Source organism: Labeo rohita, chromosome 11 (assembly GCF_022985175.1).
Source record: "Labeo rohita strain BAU-BD-2019 chromosome 11, IGBB_LRoh.1.0, whole genome shotgun sequence".
Taxonomy (NCBI): domain Eukaryota; kingdom Metazoa; phylum Chordata; class Actinopteri; order Cypriniformes; family Cyprinidae; genus Labeo; species Labeo rohita.
This window is the reverse complement of record NC_066879.1, coordinates 23,776,873-23,800,547: the sequence shown is the minus strand read 5'-3', so window position 1 is coordinate 23,800,547 and position 23,675 is coordinate 23,776,873. Positions and strand designations below refer to the sequence as shown.

The 23,675-nt window shown below is 35.3% G+C and overlaps 1 long non-coding RNA gene across 1 annotated transcript; it reads right to left on the bottom strand.

The window, feature by feature from the left end:
• Positions 1–418: 418 nt before the first annotated feature.
• LOC127173519 (uncharacterized) lies at positions 419–22,723 on the bottom strand. Its single transcript, XR_007828775.1, has 3 exons — positions 22,591–22,723; positions 18,282–18,352; positions 419–626 (listed from the first exon to the last, which is right to left on the bottom strand). It is a non-coding gene; the product is annotated as an uncharacterized LOC127173519 (long non-coding RNA).
• Positions 22,724–23,675: the final 952 nt, after the last annotated feature.

The window sequence follows — 23,675 nt, the reverse complement described above, 5'->3', positions numbered from 1 at the left end:
CCAGATATATTGCAGGCCAAACTTCCTCCGTCATTCTCTGTGCAGTAATTTTCCACAGCACTGTTAATCCAAATTCACGGTCATTGTTTATTTCATTCCGTAACATAGAACAGATTTCATAACAGGTGATTTATTTCAGCTAAAAAGTACGCTAAAGCTGATTTTCGACTGACTTGATGGGAATGTTGTTGAGGTGTATTTGCTTTATTCACATGGGGAAAAATATGTGAATCGATGAGAATGTAATTTTGCTTGACTCTTTGTCCTTCTGTGACTTCGGAGGTCGTAACCTCTCCTTGTCCTCTAGTATTTCTCTCTATTCAAGAAAATCACTGATGGCATCGCTACTCACAGATGAGGTTAAAACAGTTAGCCAGCTATCTGCCTGGCTCATTGAAGAAAGCATACTAACCTTGTACGCTGAATTAGCAAAGGGTTTCTGCATCGATAATCATCAATCTTCCATGGCAGCGGGTGCCTTCGGTGCAGGTCAGAGGCTGCCATGTGCAATCAAGAATGAGCTGGAAGTCTTCGGGGTGCTTGGAGAGACTCTTACCAATCCCAGATGAGAGCTTTACTTTGCCTCGAATTAGCTCATGAGTGTGTTTCCAGCACACGGCACGCACCTGCAGGGACAAAGGATAAACCACGAATGCGTTTCAAAGCTTTGTTATGAAACAGAGCAGAACTCGTTGGTTAGAAAGCAACTATTTCACACACAGCCGTTTTCAAACACATTTTCTCAACACCATGAAGGTGACACAATGCTTAATCACTATCACCGCTGACGTGTTCTTGTCTAAACTCTGAGCTAACGATAAAATGCAAGCCATTGAGCTTCAAAAAGCTGTACAGTGAGGTAATTATTTAGAAAGTATATAATGTAAGTAATGATGTGAACAAAAAGCTACAAAAAGAAAAAAAACACGCTGCACCTCACCTTCTGAAAAACAAAGCAGCTTATCTTACCTAAGAAAGATACACCGAAAAACACATCTTGACCTTAACTGGTCTAAAAGTTCTATGGAAAGGTTGTAGAAACTTCAGTCACGGTAAATTAAGCATTCTGACAATCACAAAAGACTTCATGTCTGACTTTAAACATCTGCATGCTCCTCAGCTCAAGTTTTCTCACGTGTTTGAAAGGTAAATAAGTCAGAACATGTTAGATGTTAAAGAAAAGTGAACCAAAAAAATAAACTAATTATGTTGTTGTCGTACCTTCAGCGCAGCAGATAATATAGCGTTGTCTAGGCCTAATTGGTTATTTTCTTTTGATCTAATGTTATCAGTGTAGTGTGTCAGCAAGCCTTGATTTGATTTTGTTTTGTCAGGTAAACGTGTTCCAGACCACAGCATGTTCATCTGATATAGTGGTTGGATTTTCCGCTTAATTTTTAATCTGTTTTTTAAAAGATAAAAATAAAACCAAAAGATTTTTGAATAATAACAACAATACATTACATTTATATTTTTTTATTTTAATAATAATAATATAATAAATTATGTTTAAGTGCAAATAGCAATTGATTGATGCATATTTTCTTAGTGCTAGATGCTATTTACAGTAAGAGCACTTTACATTAAATACAAATAATGATATATTCAATTTGCACTGTAAAAATAGGTGTATTTTTTATAGTATTTACATGCTGTTTAAACTACTTAACGCAAACATCTGCACCTCAGTATTGTAGTACATTATAAAACAGTATGCAATAGTATTGTATTAAGTGTAAATTATAATTTGTATTAAACTTTTTAAATGGATGCCTCTTTGGAACAATTAAACCCCCTAACCTTAACCGATAAATGCCCGTGAGCAGTTTTGGGCATGTTACTTTAAAAAAGTAATTAGTTATAGTTACAAGTTAATTCTCACAAATAGTAACTGAGTTAGTAACTGAGTTAAATTATTATAAAAGCAACTAATTACCAGGGAAAATACTGTTACTTTAAAAAAAAAAGTTTAAATATGTCAAATAACTTGGATGCCCCCAATATAAAATATGTTAAATGAATGAAATTTAAATGAAATTCATTTAATTTTTGGTTTACTCACCAGATATATAAAGCTTAATGGCACAGTTGTTTTTTTTTTTTTTTTGTTGTACACTTACCATCAGTCAGTGAAGCATTATAATATGACATTATGATAATTTAACAATAAACTTTAGTAATTAGAACTTTAGAAAAACCATGTATGAATGCATATTTGTCATATTGACTGAACTTAGAACTGGTGGTGGTGCTTAAGATATTGTTTGCAATTTAGTGTTTCTATAAAAAAAAGGGGGAAAAAACTAAAAATAATACTGAAAAGATAACAAAACTAGAACGAATTCTACTACTAATAACAATATAAAACGCACTAAGAATTAATCAGCTGCTGGGTTCATGAATATTAATCACACTGTCTGTGTTCACTCGAACTGATTTGTTGAAATCAAAACGGGGTGATAATAGGTGAGCGTTATGCCGTTTGTGCATAAGTTCCACTTACTACCGGTGAAACCAGCAGTTCTTAAAAGCTGAAGAATTCCAAAGGAACAGGAAAATACAGCAAAGAATATTGTTTACATGTAGCGTGTTAATTCTGCATGGTATATTTAAGACTCTCTCGCTCTGTATGTTTCTTTGCATGTGTGTGTGTCAAAGCGACGGCTAGTCGTGTGCCTTCACACTAGAGTTTACGGTTGGTCAAATACAGGTACGCTGCACATCCATTTAGATGAACTGAAAAAAAAAGTAATAATATTATAAAAAATTATAGTAACGCCACATTTTATTGTCAGTAACGGTAACAGCGTTGTAATGGGGAAAACAGTAATTCATTTAAATACTCGTTACTGAAAAAAATAACGCCATTAGTAACGCTGTTCATTTATAACGGTGTTATTCCCACAGAAAACATGTGATGTGAAATAGGGGAACAAGTTCAGCAAAAAGGCGGATTCCAACTCGGGTCAAAAACATAATCGCTCTGTGTTTTACTGAAGCTCCTGCATAATGGCTGTCTTTTGCAATGTTGTCTAACCCTACCACACATTGGTGGGTGGAGCTAGTGTAAATAGCTTCTGCCAACAAGACGGACTTTTTGCACTTATGCATTTTAGCCAGCTGAAAATGCCCAACCGCTGAGACGCTGTGGTTGCTATGATAAGAAATACAAAGTTCTGGCATGAAACTCTAGATGGTGCAGTCCGATACACTGCCCTTCAAAAGTTTGGAAACACCCCTGGCAAAGTGTGTTTTTGGAAGATATATCCTTATCATTTTTTGGTGCAAATACATTAATGTAACTTGACATTGTCATTGAAGACCAGCAATAATAATTTTCATTTTGATTACATAATAATGGCAATATATACATGTCAAAGTCAGACATGCCCCTTTGCCAGCTGTGATGCCTGGTTACTGGTTTAAACTTGGCCCAGGTTTTTACAAGATTTTTGGGTCAGCACACCTTAAAAGCTTGAACAATTGATTGCCATTTCAGTTTAGAATACAATGAATTTAGGCCCAGATTATGCAGAGCTGTAATAGCTGCTAATGGTGGATATTTTGATGAATCAAAAATTTAAGTTTTTTCTATGTATAAAATGTTTATGTAATAAAATTTGTTTTCGTAGTTTGTGTTGTCCCTTATCAGTGCAAAATTAACACAAATTAAAAAGGATTTATGCCAATATTGTCCAAAAACCCACTTTTCTAGGGCATTTCCAAACTTTTGGAGGGCAGTGTAGGTCTAATTTAATCTGACATAATGACATCAATATCATATCGCACAGCTGACTGGTTCACTCCTGTATCGGTAGCCAATGAGCTCGCTGCTCAACATCCAAATATATGACTAGTGCTTGTTGTAGCAGTTTGCTGCTTGTTTCAGAAACCCTTCACCTTCCCCAGCTCCACCTGTATAGATCTGCTACGAGGTGATTCATGTATGTTATATGGAGGTTATTTCATGTATGTTATATGTGCAGCAGCAGTATTTCCTACAAGCTCACAGAATGTATTGGCCTTAGCAAGTCTCTATACTAGCTCTGCCACAGCAGCTGCATTGTAGCAGATCTTTTCCGCCAAGACCAAATACATTAACATTATTATGTACATTAACATGCCAATCCCTCCGAGAGTTGTCATGACAGAAATACACTTTAGTAATATGGCAGATGCTTCATGAATGAAATGTTTCTCCAAGCATTACTTTTAATAACAATAATATGGTAGTCTAGCATTTCCATCTGGTAAAGACATAAATACTTGTAGACAAGCAATATTAACTTCTCCAATGTTGTTCAGTCGTAGTAGAAGCAGGGTGATCGATTATAGTCCCACCCCTTCTCGACTCTGATTGGTTAGCGGACTAGAAAGTGACAGTGATGAGCACAGTGTTTTACTCAAAGTTGTACATTCTTCAACTCTTGACGGCAAGAAAAAAAAAAACGCCCGAACGCTCAGAGATCGGCAAAAATGTGCCACTGCCATTGAGAACAATTGAAAAAATACACCAGCCTCAGGAAAAAAACGCTTTGGTGGACACGCGGCCTTAGTGTAAATAGACATTTTGTAAAATAAATTACTTAAACTGAATATGAACACTAATAATAGTTTAAATAAATTCACAAGCTGTTCCACCCACTGTCTGTACTCTTTTCATTTTAACACTCTTATTTTGAGTAGCATTATCATTCTACAAGTGACCTGCAAAAATTAACAGTTTAAAAGACAGCTCTGTTGGGTTCTGTTTCTACACGTCAAGACCAACAGAAATGGATCTGTGACCCCCTAACCTTAATAACATTGTACAATAAAGTCATTTTGGTAGGAAATATGTAGCTGAAATGCAATTAGATCCTTATACATCATCTCCAGAGTAGGTTTATCTAAGGGGAGGACAGGGCTTTTGAAACTGCACTCTTGCTGTGGAAATGTCTTCCAAGGGCTGACACCGTGCAGTCAAATGAAGAAAGATGGTGCTTGTGTGGAGCAAATGGCCCATGACCAAGCTTAAACACCAACTGTGGCATAAAACGAGTTGATAAATGTATCATAAATCTCTCCGACAGAAAACCCAGCGACGTTTCATTCATATTTCACACTTTTTTTCCACCTCAAACACCAAATAGCTAGTTGTTAGCCGACCTGCGCGCCAATTTAAGTAGTTATTGGACGTGTTTACAAAAGCCTTTGTGTGCAGCGGTTCCTTCGGAAAGAGTAATTACTCCAGTTTAAGTGTGATCTGGAAAGCATTTGATTAACAAGCTCGATCCCATCCGCTGGAATGAGAGCTACCTTTGGATGCCATGTTCTCCTTGTCGTTCAAAAGCGTTTCGACAGGGTAACCCGAAGGGAATGAAACGCAAACATGCAATTAGAGGGGCAGCGAAGGAATGAACAACACAGAATAAAACAAGCCACATTAAAAAAAGAAAAAAGAAATGACTGTAGCACATAGCGATGCCAGAGGTTATGGTTTTCCCAGGCAACACATCATGCTATTTTGATAAATAGTTGACAGATTTTTAGTGGAAAGGTTGTGGTTTCGTACAAGGTTTTATCAGAACTACTACGGGTTGTAGTGAATTAATCAAGGAGATCAGATGCCAACGAAAAGGAAAGCACGTCATTATCAAGCAAGGTTGAGCTTCTCATAAAAGTCCAGTCACATTCGCAGCAACTTCAACTGAGTCACAGCGAACAGACTTGCCAAGTCGGACTTTCTTAGTGGGTGGTCCTTCCTTCGCTTGATGTGGAAACTGAATTAGCACAGAGCCAGCTTCGCCCTCGATCTGGAAACATTTTCTACCTTCCAAAACGCGCTTAATATAGAGACGTAATAAAACACCTTCGGCCTCTGGCGTGTTGTTTTACCAAATAACATCTAACTGGCCATTACTCCCCATTAAGGCTAATGGTTAGACTAATTATGATAATTCCATAAAAGGTGCTGTGTTTAGCCCAAACTGTGGACGAACATTAACTTAATGACTAGGGCTGACCTCTCTCGAATGCTGCCGGGGTGCATGTCTCTGATAGGCTATTAGTCACTAGCATTTTGCATTATCCTGTTTATGTAAAAGCCCCTGAAGAGCTATACAGTCATAATCGTCTGGAGGGTTATCAGATTGTTGCCAATATCTGTTTCAAAATACAAATGAGGTGGATTTGCCCTCTGAGCCGCAGATCTAGCGATTTCAAGTGATGCTTGAGGAAGAAAAGGAAGGAGTATTTACCATGTGTCAACTTGTGTCGTTGTAAACGGCAGACTAAATAGGTGTTAGACAAGACGTTCCAACCTAGCTCTTTCACTGAAGATTACAGCGGAAATCCCCTCCACACCCTCTGAGTGGAATCAATACTGGAATGTCAAACACTAAGTCGGCCTAGTCATGGATACCTTCATGTGAAACAACTTGTCTTCCCGAAGAGACAAGCGTCAGGGTATGTTTTGTCTTATTGCCGAGGCAATGGACACACCGCAGCCCATGAAAGAATGCATTAGGGCCGCTTAAATATTTTTCTTCACCACTTTCCCTGCAAATTCTTCAAGATCCTTTCAGCAATCAGGAAGATTTCCGTAAAAACGCTGTCATTCGGCCTCGGCTAAACGCTGGAGTCGTGGCACTCTGCGGTATTCTGTTTTCATAAGCGCCGCGGTATCGGCTGTTAAAAGTCAGGGCACAGTATTAATTGTATATACGAGCCGCTGGCAGGCATGCATTGCTGCTGATTAACACTGGGTCTGGAACCAAAGCTGTTGTCCCAGGTGCGCTGTGTTTAGAAAGGGACTGTATCCAAAATGAAATACTTTGCAGAGGAAGTCCATCACAGCCCGTGCGCTGGCGAGCCAGACCACATTTAACCACTTTTGGTGTGCCTCCGCTTCCTCAATTGCATTGTTAAAAGAAGATTTTTGTGAGAACGATCAAGGCCAAGAAAAGATTAAGCCAGATATACAAAAAGGGGTTTTCCTGCCCTGATACAATCTGTTTCTACAGGCCAACGCACTCTGAATGGTTTTAAGAATGTAAAAGGATTGCACGTTAGTTTCAGTCCTCTAATCGGATATGCACAACAGCCCCGGGATGCTTTACTGTTCGTATCACGACGATTGCTTGTGTTTGTGCTGGTCAAGACCAGAGTATGTGAGCAGCAAGTGAGCTGTGTGATTTAATGTTTTCTCTTGTTTTCTTACCAATCAAAACCCGGAATCCTGGAGCTGGAGTCTACACATTACACTGCCAAAAAAAAAAGAAAAAAAAAAAAAGTCTTTTTTGGTTGATTTTTCCACCCCAACTTGTATTAAGCATAAACAAGGTAAAACCAGTTTTGTAAAAATTTGTACTTAAAATAACTTTTTTTTTTTTTTTTTTTTTTAAAAGTCTCTTCTGCTCACCAAGCCTGCATTTATTTGATCCAAAGTACAGCAAAAACAGTACAATTCTGAAATATTGGTACTATTTAAAATAACTGTTTTCTATTTGAATATTTTAAAATGTCATTTATTCCTGATCAAAGCTAAATATTCTGCATCATTACTCAAGTTTTCATTGTAACATGATCCTTTAGAAATCATTCTACTATGTTGATTTGCTTTTCAAGTAGTTTTTTTATTTTATTATTATTATTATCAATATATAAAACAGTTGAGGACATTTTTTCAGGATTCTTTGATGACTAGAGAGATCCAACGATGAGCATTTATCAAAACATTTCTATTTCAGATAAATGCTGTTCTTCTGAACTTTCTATTTATCAAAGAAACTTTCAAATTTCTGCTCAGCTGTTTTCAACATAATAAGTATAATAATAAATATTTTTTGAGCAGCAAATTAGAATATTAGGATGATTTCTGAAGGATCATGTGACTGGAGTAATGATGCAAAAAAACTCAGCTGTGAAATCACAGTTATAAATTACATTTTAAAATATATTCAAATAGAAAACAGTTCTTTTAAATAGTAAAAACATTTCAAAACTTTACTGTTTTTGCTATACTTTGGATCAAATAAATGCAGGCTTGGTGAGCAGAAAAGACTTTAAAAATCATTAAAAATCCTACTGTTCAAAAACCTTTGACTGGTAGTGTATGTTTTAACCAGAAAAAAAACTTGTAATGCTTGATGCTGTTATTGGCTTCTTTTGAAACCACTTTCATTTTCAAAGGGAAAAAGGGTAGTTCACCCAAAAATCTAAATTTCGTCACTGCGTTATTCAACAATTTCTTCTCCTCCCTGTTAGACTTCGACACGCATTTATGACACATGCGTGTGTTGCTGCTGATGCAGGAGCCGGCATTATGAAGTGCAGGGTTTAGAAGCTCTCAAATTTCATAAAAAATATCTTAATTTGTGTTCCTAAGATGAACGAAGGTCTTACGGGTTTGGAACGACATGAGGGTGAGTAATTAATGACAGAATTTTCATTTTCGGGTGAACGATCCCTTTAAATATTGTTTAAATAACTTCACTGTAAACATGCTGTCGTACTGAATATTCAGTACCACGCCACGCTCGTGTGAAATTGCTTTAATATGCATCTCAGCTTAGCTCTTCGGTTAATTCAAGGATACATAAAACTTTTAACTTTTATCTGGCAACCAACCAGGAACACTAACATAATAAGCATTATTGCTAATGACTGTGTCTAAGAGTTGCAGGCCGCGCCACCGCTCGGTTGCACCATGTGCCGTCTCTGCCTTTAGCAAAGCTGCCAAGATCATGGTAAATGGTGTTGATTAGAGCAACACTGGTACTCTGAGCCAAAGCAGCTGCTTTGATTCTGACTGATTGCTGGACGTAGGGAATTAAATGAAGTATTCACTTGTCAGGGATTGTTTGGCTGACTACATATGTACTACATTATTATTTTTTTTTTAAGCTTCACATCATATCCTTACGGATGTCTAAAGTAATTCTGGCTGTCCAAATCCAATGTGTGGGAGTCCCGATGTCGCTCGCTTTCTTGATACGGCATTATAGTTTGCTGACAACCATAAAGCTAGATTATCCGACAGCTGTCTGGTTGGGTTGGGAAATATCTGTGTGGAAAAAAAAAGTGTTGAATAATTATAATAATAAAAATAACAATAAACATACAAACTGATTTTTTTTTCCCTCATAGATGGAAAAGGAGTACAATATTTGGATATGTGAACAGTTTTTTTCAGGATTTCTTTTTTATGAGTTCTCATATTCTTGTTCATTTTCTCACATTGCTGGTATCTCAATTTTAACCTCTCCACACAGTCCCAAGTTTGAATTGGTTTGAGAGCATAGGACCGTGACAACCGCAACCTGCGGTTAATGAATTTACATGCTTATATCTGACTTCATTAGTTCTTAAAGCATGGCATCTGCAGCTCTTTCCAATCAAATGAACTGTATATTCAGTGTCAGGTTGCTTGATGAAGTGCCAGGGAGTTCTGGCTGTCAGTCTAGGAACTGCAACACATTATTACTTCAGCAGTACCGCACATAGAGTAATTAATGTCCATACATGCTCCTGTTTCCTCCCGTCTCCTGGCCCCACGCTCCACTGTTGAAACATGAATGACTCTCTAAGGGGTCACAGAGCGTGTTTTTACAAACTACCCTTCCTCTCTTGGCACGGTTTAATTTACATGTGATCTGCAGAGATGGACACCACCGACACTAAGAATGTCCATTTATGTAAGAGGTCTTGATGAGCCAGTGACGATTACATTTGGAACAGAAAGTTTATAGAAGACAAAACCGAGTTGCATATGTGTGTGTGTGTGTGTGTGTGCAAGTGCATGCACACACAAGAGTGTAATAATCAGGTTCTGTAAACAGGAATATTAAGTCTATTGTTTCTTTCTTCTCTTAATAATTACACGCCCAGAAAATATTGAAATTTAGCCAAAAATCTTTGACATAATTGCAGTCATTACTGTGTCAACGGAATGTATAACTTAATTAAGTCAGAACAAAATTAAGCTACAAGTACACAAAGGCCAATGTTACAATTAAACCGCCTAGGTTGAAAAAGAAAAATGCTCTTAAATAAATCATATGAATTCATATTTTGTGTGACATTGTTAATCAAAACAAAACATCCTTAAAGACTAGCCTAGTGTCATCAGACTATAGTATATGTAAAATATTTAAATTTCAATGTCTTCATGTCACATTTCCCTCATCTACACTTTAATATTAACAGTTATGGCAAATAGATTCTGGGTTGCTCTAAGTGCATTCTGAATATGTACATTTCAGTAGATCATACGCTGAATTAGGGGTGGGTGATGTGACCAAAATTTTATATTACGATATGAGTAATTTTATTTAATGGTAATGATATATTTTACAACATAGTTAAATAAGGTCTTTATGATATCAAAACTTCTGATGCCATAGAATTTTCATAGTTCGTCACCAGTGTCAGTATCACAAAAAACGACATATTCCTCACTGTGTAAATTAAATGTACATTTCTTATTATTAAAATTAAAAAAGTGATTTAGTCAAGAGCAGTGAGAGATTTTCTCTCTTTTGTTGTTTGATTAATATGAATGACATATGAATATTATCCTATTATCCTTACGACATGGAATATTACCCTGCTGTCACTTTAAGAGCTGCCCGGATCCAATATACTATTATACTATTAAACTACACTTGCAAAGACAGGCATTATGACACATACAAGTGTGTGCATTTAACCATTCAAAGCCTATAGTAGCAGTAAAAACAACTAATTTAAATACTCCCACACGCTCTATGAATGCCGTCTCCACATGTATGTGTCTCTCCACACATATAGCGAAATGAGTTCTCTTTCATTGCTGATTGTTTTTTAACGGCTTGATAAATTTCTACCGGTTAATCGGGTCTACCAGTATATTGCTGGTTTAACATTTCTGATGTTCTAAAGTAGGCTATCACATTCATGAAAACAGGACAATTAGTGAAATAATGTAACACTGCTCCTAATTTTGACCCCAAAAAGATACAAAATAGGGCTGTCAACTTAATTAACTAACACATTAACTTAATTAATTATGAAAAAATAACGCAGTTAAAATATTTTAACACAGTTAATGCGCTGGCCCCGCCCCCTGATCTGTACGTCATTTTATATTTCATATAGTTAACTGTTGACAAGTATGATGCAGGGCAACAACTCCATAAATGCAGTTATGCCCTAAAATTCAAGATATTGGTGGAAAAAAATCCCCCTGTTTTTGTTTTGTCTCATATTTATATATATCACAAGCTTAAATGTGATTTTATACAACAGTTCAGTAAATAAGAAGTTGATATTGTGTTATATATTAAACACAATATTATGTGTATTTGCTCAGTTTTACAGAGAACATATTAGCTTTGAAGCCATAGCAGAATTACTGCATGTGTTCGAGCAACACAGCGGTGTTTAGTTTCAGAATGAATCTGCATTTTGAACGAATCGTGTGAACCAATGATTCAAAGGCCCATTCATAAAGAGAGCCATTTACTTAATTCCTGAACGAATCATCTGTTTGAACGAACCTGCTGGCAGATTTAGTTTCTTATTTAGTGTATCATTTCATTTAAAGAAAATAATAAAATAATAAAAAATAATAAAAATAAAATTTAAAGGGACAGTTCACTCCAAAAAAAAAAAAAAAGGTATTTTGAAGACTGTTGGTAACAAAACTGTTTTGGTTACTAATGACTTTCATTGTATGAACAAAAAATACTGAGATGTTTCTCAAATTATCTTCTTTTATGTTCCATAGTTTACATTATGTCGTTGCATATTTTTTTTATGCGTAATAAATTTTATGTTGAATCAAATAAAATGTTTATTTCTAAAGCTACAATTTGTAATGTCTATACTTTCTCATTTTACACAAAAATAGCTTTAAATAATCTTTTGTGGTTATTTTCACCATCAAATTTATTTAGTGATTAATTAGATTAATTAATCGAAACATCGTGTGATTAATTAGATTAGATTAATAAATTTTTATCGACTGACAGCCCTAATACAAAACCATCTGTAATTTCTGAAGTAGAGATGAATTTTGCACAAATTTGACATAATTTAATTTGTTATTAAAAAAATGCACACCAAAACTGAACAATTTTAGTGCTCACAACTGATTTTTTGAAAACACATATTGCTACTGAGACTATAATTTTGGAAGGAAGCAGAAGATTGAATTTAGCTTTTTGAAATTTGCATCATCACTGATACATGTTGTGCTACAATTATGTTTTTTATAGAAACTGTATCCTGTTACGGCTTATTTTGGTGCATGTTCTCTACACTAGTTTTCTTTAAACATTTTCTTAAGGAACATAAAGCATAAGTTCCATGTACCAGTGTCAACAAATGTGATAAATCTGCCTGCAAAGAGCACAGCGAAGCTCTTTCTGAAGGGTCAGAGTAGGCTGAGGTTTTAGATTGTGTGTGTGTTGGAAGAAAAAAGGGTGCCGTGTGCAGTAACCTGAGCATACACATCTATAGCACGTGTGTGTGAGTATGCTTGGGGGAAGGAGCACATCTGAGAGCAATCCCCTCATGTGACAAAATGCAGACATAACAGTCTGCATCGACACTTGTTACCAGCACATAAACACTTGCCTAAGAGAGACTGGGTCGAGAGAGGGCCTGCAGCAGCTGAATGGGGCTAGAGCAGATCTGCTATTTATCAAGCCCTAATTAACTGTTAATTTGCCAACCTTTAGGTTCAAGCATGTGACCAATTTATCACACCCAACAAACAGACTCTCCAACTCTCCCAAGGGGTGGTCGACAAGACAGCCAACGCTAACACCCTTTAGAACCAACCTATTAGGTTTTGCTGTATATAATGAAAGATTAAAAAAGCTGAGAGTTGCTAAAAGCCACCACCACCAATAAATAAATAAATAAACAAACAAAAAATAAACAATACTAATAATAGTAGTAATAACAATTCACCTAAAATAAAAATTAAAAGATACTGTTTGGATTAGTTTTGACACAAACTGAAGCACAAAAGATCATGTATATAAAATGTAAAATATAAAATGATTCAAAATACTTGTTTGAATATCAATAAAAATTCTCCCACAATTTTAAAGAGCTGTTACGCAACTCTTGTCATTATCAGGTGCTGTCAAAAGAAAAAAAGGCATATTCTAAGTCTTAACAATAGTTTTGCGTTAGTACCAGAGATCAATTTAAGTTGTCATGATAACCAGACGAAACACCTTTTGATTTTGGACACACAAACAAAACAAAACAAATCCATTCTCTAGATGAATGCGGGCTTGGCACAAGGGTGAGTAAATAACACCAGCATTTTCTTTTGTGAGTGAACTATTTCTTTGTCCTGTTTCCAGACACTATGAATTATACGGTGTCTGAACATTAAAACACCATCTGATTGTTTATGAACGAGATGACTGACAGCAAAATATTTACGCCATTATTGCGCTATAGAGCGCATTCACCGCTGTGCCTGTTAAAATATTACTACAATAAAACATTAACACATTATTGTTAGTATAATTACGATAATCACGCTAATCTGAGGATACGCAGGATCCTCACGGCATGAATAGATTTGACTGCAGCAGGGTTGCCAACTTTTAGGTTCAATTTTTCACACCCAACAAATGCACTCTCCACCTTTCCCTGGGGACAGCTGAGGTGACTGTTCATGTGTTCAAATGTGTTAAAGAAGACGTCACATGCAGTATACAAGCATATGGAGTTCTTTATAACACACTGGTGACAGTAGCTGTCAGTGGAAAGGTGGACCTGCACGCAAAAAAACATCTTCGTTGAGAGACGTGTTATTCTATCCTTGTGTTTGAGTGGGTCGTGTCTATTAAGGCAGACATCACTAACACCTCACAGACAAATCACGCTATTAGCGTGTCACATCGAGCGGAATTACAGATGAAAACCACTGATGGGAATTAATCAGTGACGAGCCATGAACGAAATGAAACACAGTTTTCATCAAGCAGTGTTTGTGCACATAAACCATTCTGGCAAGGCTAATGAGGGAGAACATGTACTGTGGACGGCTCAAATGTGATGTGAAGACAAAAAGTTTGCTTAGATTTTATGTTCCAGCACATTTTGAAGATCAAATAAAATAGTAGGTGTAAGACGTCTCCACAACTTTAAATTCCACTCCATGTTACTATATCTACATTTCAGCACGTTTATTCAAGCACTACACTACCAGCCATAAGTTTTTGAACAGTAAGATTTGTATTGTTTTTTAAAGAATCTCACCAAGCCTGCATTTATTTGATCCAAAGCACAGCAAAAACAGTAAAATTGTGAAATATTTTTATTATTTAAAATAACATTGTTCTGTTTGAATATATTTTAACATGTAATTTATTCCTGTGATTTCAAAGCTGATTTTTTAGCATCATTACTCCAGTCACATGATCCTTCAGAAGTCATTCTAATATTCTGATTTGCTGCTCAAAAATATTATTATTATTATTATTATGTTGAAAACAGTTTATTAGAATTTTTTAAGGTTTCTTTGATGAATAGAAAGTTCATGAGAAGAGCATTTATCTGAAACTTTTGTAACATTATAAATGTCTTTATCATCACTTTTGATTCATTTAAAGCATCCTTGCTGAATAAAAAATACTCAGCTGTTTTAAATATTGATAATAATAATAATAATAATAATAAATGTTTCTTGCACAGCAAAGCAGTATATTAGAATGATTTCTTAAGGATCATGTGACACTGAAGACTAATGATGCTGAAAATTCAGCTTTGATCACAGGAATAAATTGCATTTTAAAATATATTTAAATAGAAAACAGTTATTTAAAATAATACAAATGTTTCAAAGTTTTACTATTTGCTGTACTTTGGATCAAATAAATGCAGGCTTGGTGAGCAGACTTCTTAAAAAAAACATTAAAAATCTTACTGTTCAAAAACTTTTGACTGGTAGTGTGTGCTTTTTTAAAATTTCATAAAATATCAGCTATACATCAAAACAGGATGACCAATTTTTTTTTTTACATGATCTCTCTCTATCTACAATGTGAAAAAATATTAGAAATTAAATGATTAAAATTGCTTGTAAAAATTACTAGCAATTTTTGAGTAAAATTCTTTCTACACCAAATTTTAAGTGCATCTGAGTAACCAAATGTATATACATTTTCTATGACCATTTTTAAAGTAAAGATGCAAAAGTTAATAATTTAATAAGTTAATACTATTAACAATAAACTTACACTTTAACTATCTTTATTATTCATCATAACTGAACAGAATTTATTAATGTGATTTACAGTCATTTTTAAATCACGTTGCTTTTTCATGATATCTCTTCCTTGTATAAAAACGTGTAATTTGAACAATTAAAACAGATCTTATTCAGTCTGAGTTAACCAAATTTAAGCAAGGTTTTAAATAGAACATTCAATTTCAATATGTAGAGATTTCAATTATATATATATATATTAAAACAATATCTGATGTATTTTAAGTCTGACAGAAGTTAACAAAATTATGTGAAAAATGTTTTGCCAACAAGTTTTACGATATACTTAAAGTGCTCTATTATCACAAATTAATTTTGTACTTAATATACTACAAATGATTTATTAGTACTTCTTAAGATACTCTTAAGAACATCTAAGTGTACCCAAATGTGCTATTTAGGGACACCATGAATATGAACTAAAATGTGTTTTTAAAATACTATTTCTGCATTAAAAAAAATGTATTTAGTTACCAATTTAGTGTATGAAAGATGGGTTCAGGTGTACTACAAGTGGTAACTTAGAGACTGTATGTTAAAAGCACATTTTAGTTCATATTCACTGTGTCCCAAAATAGAGTACACTTAAATGTTATTAATATTATTTACTAAAGATTTTTATATTAAGTACAAAATTTGTGTGTGAAAACAGAGCACCTTAAGTACATTATGGAACTGCACTTGTTTACCTGGGTTGTTTTTTTAATCTAGAAACACACCTAAACAGCATCTTGCAAAAATGGTTCAAGTCTACAGGTTAAACTTGTCAGAAAACAACGGTAAGATGTGATTTAGATTTGCCTGCAGTTGTTAGCAGTATTGGGGGAGGGTGTGACTACAGATAAAGAAATAATAAATGCACAGTCCCACAGCAATTAGGATCACTCAAGCATACAGCTAGAAGCTCAATGCCAAATTGGGTAGTTCTGCTGCAATTGCACTTCCTAGAGCAATTATCATAGGTACTTTTGAGAAAGGACAGACTGTTTACAAACAGTCATGGCTTAGTTTGGGAGGTACATCAGCATTCCGAGTCACACACACTCAATATTATCAGAGGATGTCAGATTGTTGGGTTTGGCACTTTATATAAAGTAATGACACGTTAGAAGTCAAAATGGCGTGACTCTTTTTTTTCTTGCGCATTTCCAGTTCTTAAAAACAGGACTCATGTTATTTAACCAGTGACAACTGTCCGCTCTAAGTGAATTTGACTGCAGTCATCCTAGAGAGCAATTAACAGAAAACCTGTAAACACAAATATGCTACTAACCGCTCGTTCTCGGTGTGACTCGCATACGGTGGGATTAAAGGCGAATATTTAAGGTTGATGAAATACTGCTGCAGTGTGCTCTCCGGGCAGCTGCGTTTCCCCCAGGCTGCTCTCGGTCAGTCTAATGCGCTCTGATGGTCCCACCAGAGTATTTCCTTACACACTCGCCCGGCCGGCCAGCTCTTGATCAGAAGCAGAGCTCGGTGTGGCCATTCATCCACCCCCCAGCCCGGCGCACGTGCGTCCGTGTGTGGGGCTCCGCGTGTGAGAGCTTTAGCATAATGACATCCCGCTGAGAAGAAACCTGCGGCTGAAGCGGATCACCGCGTGCAATCAAGCGCTCGAGACCGTGTCATTGCTCTGCTCAGACTGTTTCGAAACAACGTTTTTACAATTCACCCCAGCTTTCACTGAGCAAGTGTTGCTCGCTTCAAACAGAATGCAGTTTCGTTTGATGCCACTAGTGGCGCTGTAATTACGCACTTTACGTTACTACTTCGTGTAAGAAAGCTTTGAGCCCGAGTTGGCGTGTCAGTGAAAAAAATATGTAGGGTTTGCATCACTGTTTGGTCACTTACCCGGATGTGCTGCCATATTGGTGATACTCTGATGTATTGCATGGTTTACACGGTTGTTTTGCTAATTTATGCTGTCTAAACCAGGGAAAAATGTGTGGAAGCTGCTAAATCATATAGAAAGGACTTAGTAAACAGAAAAGGGCGCAATGTTTTGACAAACTAAAGTTAATAGGTGGTAAAGACAGCGTACATTGTTTACGTTCCGTCATGATGCATATTGTGGATGCAATGGATGCAGCATTTAATTTATTACAATCAAACTAGCTTCGCTGATTGTACAAAATACAATAGCATTACACAAGTACAGAATAAAGGTCTATCCACCTTATTTTTCCCGTAAGAATGGGTGGCTTCCGGTGTCATTTCTTCCAGGTATTTTTAGCTGTACAAAACACCTCGTTTTGCTGCTTGATACTGCTAACTGGTGTGTCTTACCATATGATTTTAATGTATTACCTTAATAATGAACACAGTGGATTGTAATGCAAACAGCCTTACCGTTTACTGCACCTTGTTATTCTTCTCGTTATCTCCCTACAGGGCAGCAGCTAATGAACTGGACGTCTCGCACATTCAGAAAATGGCTTTTGTCCGCATTAAAAAATAAGGTGGATAGCGATATTTTTTTTAAAAAAGCGAAAACACCAACAAATCCAAGTGATTTGAATGCTCATGACATAAAAATTACAGTTTTCCAGCTCATAAATGCACAAAAAAATGTTCAAGTTTCGTATTACTGATATATTTAATAATAATAAAATGTATTGGTATTATTCCATAATCGTTAATTGACAAAAACGGCCACTGCTAATAAAACAGCAGGCGAAAAATACTGCTTCTGTCCTGTCCTGAAGTGTGCATTTTCATAAATGGTGGACAATACTGACGCGGTTGACTTTATGAGTCAACTGACAATACCCAGTGTTGGGGAAAGTTACTTTTAAAAGTAATGTATTACAATATTGCGTTACTCCCTAAAAATTAGTACTTAGTTACTTTTTATAAGTATGCGTTACATTACTTTTGCATTACTTTTTTTTTCATCTGGGCTGGTCTTGCTTGTTTTTTCTTCTATTTTTGGGAAATGTAAAGGCCTTTTCACACCAAAAGTGAAATGAATAAGTCTCAGGCTGCAAGAAACGTAAATTCATGTCTGTATAGTAGTACAAACCTTTCAACTGGGCTGCCATTCTGGATTGCATGAAGAGTATGATGCAGGAGAAAGTTCAATCCTCTTCAGCACTGAAAAAAAGAAACAACACAAATGTCATTTTTGTTTATTAGTATGGTTGAATTGAATCACCGATAGTCAACAGCAAATACATTGGTTAATAAAATGGAATGTGTCATATTCAGAGTTTGCATTTCACTGTTTTTATTCATTTTGAGGAAATTCACATTAAATCTAGAACTACAGTAACCCTTATATTTACACAGTGCACACAATGCCACTGCACTTACTCCTGATTTCTCTTAGGATAGCTGTCAGTCAATAAATGCGAAAACAAAGTAACTCAGATATTTTTCTGTAAATTAAAACGTAATGCGCTACTTTAGTTACTTGAAAAAGTAATCTGATTACTTAACTCACATTACTTGTAATGCATTACCCCCAACACTGACAATACCAATAGTAATTTACTAAAAGTTTTTCATCAAAACAGTACATATGTGACCTTGGACCACAAAACCAGTCATAAGTCACACGGGTATATTTATAGCAATAGCCAACAATATTATCAATTTTTCTTTTATGCCAAAAATCGTTAGGATATTAAGTAAAGATCATGTTTCATGAAGATATTTTGTACATTTCCTACCGTAAATATATCAAAACCTAATTTTTGATTAGTGATATGCATTGCTAAGAACTTCATTTGGACATCTTTAAAGGCGATTTTTTTTTAAATTTACACATATAGTATTCACATTCAAATAAAGCTCACGATTTGCTGTTTGATAACTCAGTAGCAGGTGGTAAAAGGAAGGGCACATTCTAGAGAGCATTTAACTCTAGGCCTACAAAATGTGAGAATGTAAGCCCCTGAGTGCAAGATATGTCATTAATAATTTTGGTCTGGTTTTCTATTTGCTAAAATAGATGTTGACCCTGTTTTGTCAACTTTAGAATATCGATAGCCTTTAAAGCTAACAGACATGGTCTAAATGCCACAAAAAAGTAAACTTTGCTCAAACCTGAGCCAGTCTGATGATTTTTCATATGTGAGTGGAATGAATGGAAACATAAGCTACACCTTATCAGAGATATCTATAGTGTTTTGACATAAATGCACAACTTAAACTCAATCGGTTTGACACATAACTGCGCATTCAAAAAGACCTGCAGGCCTATTGTCACGGCAAAAGTTAAAACTTAAATGGTTTGTGCCAGATGCAGGAAAAACACTATTCAATCAAAGCACTTTCATTTGAATGATTCTGGTTTCCTCTACAGTCTGGAACACACACTTTGAAACCAGAGAAACAGAACATAAACACGGTTCGCAGGTAGAAAAACATGGCAGTGAGTTTTCCCTCTTTGTCTTCCTGACACCCCACCCACTCACACACACAAACACGTATACACGCACACTAAAGCTTGTGTGCTCTGCGAGGTGTCGTGTTATGAACCAGAAAACTGGGCTGTGTGAGCGTACCAAGGTTCTGGGTACTGGTCTGGACACTGTGCAGGCTCTAGACTGGTCGCTATTATCACAGCTGCGAGTTGCCAGGGAAATTTGTCTGCAATTCACCTGAATTAGAATCACTCAGGCGGCTTGCAGCACTAGTTCCCCTCAGAACACAGCCTAATGGTTTGTTTATTTTAAAGGTTTTGCTTCTAGCAAATCATTCCTTATCTGTCATTGCCTTATTGTCCCACTGGGTCACCCAAAGGAAGAGAGAGAAGCAAAAGAGGTGGGGTGAGAGATGGAGAGATAGCCAGATACCTGTTGCTTCATTTTAAGGAAATTTCACTTCGTTCACTGATCACTAAATTATTGGTTTCTGAATTTATATAAACATTTTTTATCAGAAGATACTGAAAAACAAACATTTTTGTGATCTAAACATTTTTAAATCATGATATATTTACTTAAGAGGCAAAATTAAACAAGTTTATGCTTAAAACAAGAACAAATATCTGTCAATGGTCTAAGAAAACACATAATTTTGACACATTTTTTAGAAAACAAGACTTCATATCTTAATTTAGGAATATTTAGATGTTTGTACTCTAATAAGTCTGTTTTTTTTTTTTTTTTTTTTTTTTTTTTTTTGTAGTGAACTTAAATAGGCCTCAAATAGGTAAATGGTCAGAAAAACAATATAGAGATTTTTTTCTTGTTTTAAGCATAAATACATAATTTTGACAATTTTTTCAGAAAATGACTTCATGTCTTATGTCATTTTAACTGTCATGTAAATGTATCTTAATTTAGGAATGTTAAGATGTTTGTGCTTTAATAAGATTTAAAATAAAATGTGACCCTTGACCATAAAACCAGTCATATGGGTATATTTGTAGCAATAGCTACATTGTATGGGTCAAAATTGATTTTATTAGGCTAAAAATCATTAGGATATTAAGAAAAGATCATGTTCCATAAAGATGTTTTGTAAATTTCCTACCGTAAATATATCAAAACTTAATTTTTGATTAGTAATATGCATTGCTAGGAACTTCACTTGGACTACTTTAAAGACGATTTTCTCAATATTTTGATTTTTTTACACCCTCAGATTCCAGATTTTCAAATAGTCCTATCCAAATAATACATCAGTGGAAAGCATATTTATTCAGCTTTCAGATGATGTATAAATTTTGATCCAGGGTCACAAACAGTTTTGGTTTTGGTTTTGTTTTGTTTTGTTTTTGTAGTGAACTCAAAAAGGCCTTTTGGTAAATGTTTTTTTTTCTTGTTGTAAGCATAAACTCTTATAATTTTGGTACATTTTTTAGAAAACAAGACTTCATATCTTATGTAATTTTGATTCTCATGTAAACATATTTTATAAGATGAAGGTAAATGTCCATTAACAAAATTATGATGCTTATAGCCTCAGATATTTCATTCAATTCATTTCGAAACGATTTACGTTACCCTTATAATGAGACATTTGATATTTCCAGTGTCATAGCATTTCCATAAACAGTGAACTACAGTTAAACAATGTGGGTGTTTACATAAGACACAATGATTTAGTGATTACAGTGGGCTACAAAATAGTATATTTTGAAAGTGACTCGTCTATATAACAGCATAGCAAATGGTCCCTGACATCATAATTGTCGGGCGTAATGGCCTCTGCAGATGTCTGTCAACTCACTCTCTGGTGTAAAATGGTAAGGAATTCGAGTGGAGTGGCTGTTTTGTTCTCCGCCGATGTTCCTAAGAGCCATGACCACGTGAAAAGTGCTGAAAGACCACTCTGAATCTGTCTGTCACGGCCGGCTGCTTCTGTGTCCTATCTGCTACCACTTACTCAAACATGCAACAAATTTGCTTTTAATTGCAGGGATTCTGCTCTGCTTGTAAATAGTTTTGCTTTGACAGTTCATTTATTTTGTGTGATTGCTGCCATCTATTTATAGTTTTAATTCGGGGGGAATGCATTGCATATGAATTCCTTGTGTCATCTACGCCCTGCTCAAAGACAAAAAACGCATGAATTATTATTGCCTGGTGGGGAAGTGTTTATTTATTCATAGACTCCAAAATTGTGCTTCATCCACGCTTGGCAAAGCAGATGGCATTTCCTAAGGACTCCACGGGTTTAACAAATGAAATGGTGTAGTGTAATTACTGTGAATTACTGCAAACCCAGACTCTCTTTCAGAACTCCTAAATCTGCATTCTGTTTGGGTTTTATTAAATCACTGTAAACCATTAAGATGGAAGTCATTTTTCCAAAAATATGTATTTTTTTTTTCTTTTTGAATATTTTGAATTAGATATTAAACAATAAAAAAACTACATTTCAGCATATAGTTGATTAAATATTATATTTAATTAAATATATAGGCCTATCTATATATTTAATACAGATTTAAACAGAAGCTCTCAGGATTTTATACAAGTTCAGTTTTCAGTTTTATACAAGTTATTACTTATGTTGTCCAAAATAGCTGCCACTTTCTCATGTTCCCTTTTACATTTTTGCTTTTTCATAAACTGTTTCATAAAGTTTACCTCTGTTTTGACAACTTACCTCAATAGTCCAAATGTCCCGCTAAAGAAGAAATTATTTTATTTTTTAGATGGTGGAAATGTTCACTAGCTTTTTGTCAAGATACAAAAAGACTATAGATAGTCAAGAAACTATATATACATAAACTACTTAAAAATTAAACCTACCTTGTGAAATATTTACTGGAGTAAAAAGTGACACCTATCTCCCCTGGTCGCCTATAATGTTGAAAGCGTGTTAGTGAGGACGCATTGGCCGCCACAGAATTGCGGTAAAAGCAGCATGTTTACCGGGCACTAGAGGGCAGATGTTCCGCGGTGCTCCTACAGGTGTTGTTGTCATCCAGCGTTTGACCACCACAGACGGTAATTAGCGGCTCAGCCCTTCACGCTGGGCGCGATAGCATCAATTGGTGACGATGCGCCCTTATCCATCTTCCCGCCATCAGCAGTCACAGTCCATTTCCGCTGCACAGACGCCCGCGGATGTTTTCCTGATTAAAGCGGCAGATAGAGCGCGTGTGGGCGGGATGAGCCGAGTCAAGTGCAGCCTGTCACTGATGATGCGGGGTAAGTGTTAAAATGATGTTTACCCTGCAAAACAGAATGGATTTGTATCTAGCTTATCATAACTAAATACTTCACTTGAGTTGGCTGATAATAAATCAAATAAAAATGCTAACAATATCATATTTAAGATTATAGAAGGGATTTCTCCGCGAGGCGATGAATTAAAATGAAGAGAAGACCAATTATTGTGTTTAAATGTTTTCGTGCCTATTGTGTTTTCGATTTTCACAAACCATAATAATTGCATATTTAGGCTATCAAATTAGTGGTTTAGAAATCTATTACGTATGCCTAAACTACAGCCAAACTAAAATTTATTCAGATACTTTCTCACATTATCAGTTTATTCGCTACAGTTTAGAAAATGGTAATAAAATATGACAAGAACTCATAGTAAAACTGTGTCAGAACCAATTCATATTGATAATAGTGTGATAACTTATATATAGGTAATAGATTACAATCAACCAAAAATTCAGTCAACAGTTAGTATACAACTATCAATACTTTGTTGACCATTTACCAAGCAATGCTTAATTTTGTTTAGTCTGTGGTGTAAAAAGTTAGCATTAACAATTAAAGAAAAAAAAAAAACTTAAGCAAAACATGATCAGGTTAAAGTGTCTGAATATTTTTTATATAATTGCTATCCTCACTTACATAAATGAACTATAGTGTCCTGCACCCCCTAGTAAAAAAAATAAAAAATAAATAAAAAATTATATCTGGTGTCTGAATAACTTTTCTTTTCTTTTTTTTTTTTTTTTTGGTTTGACTATATGTAAATGTGTTGTAACACTAACAGA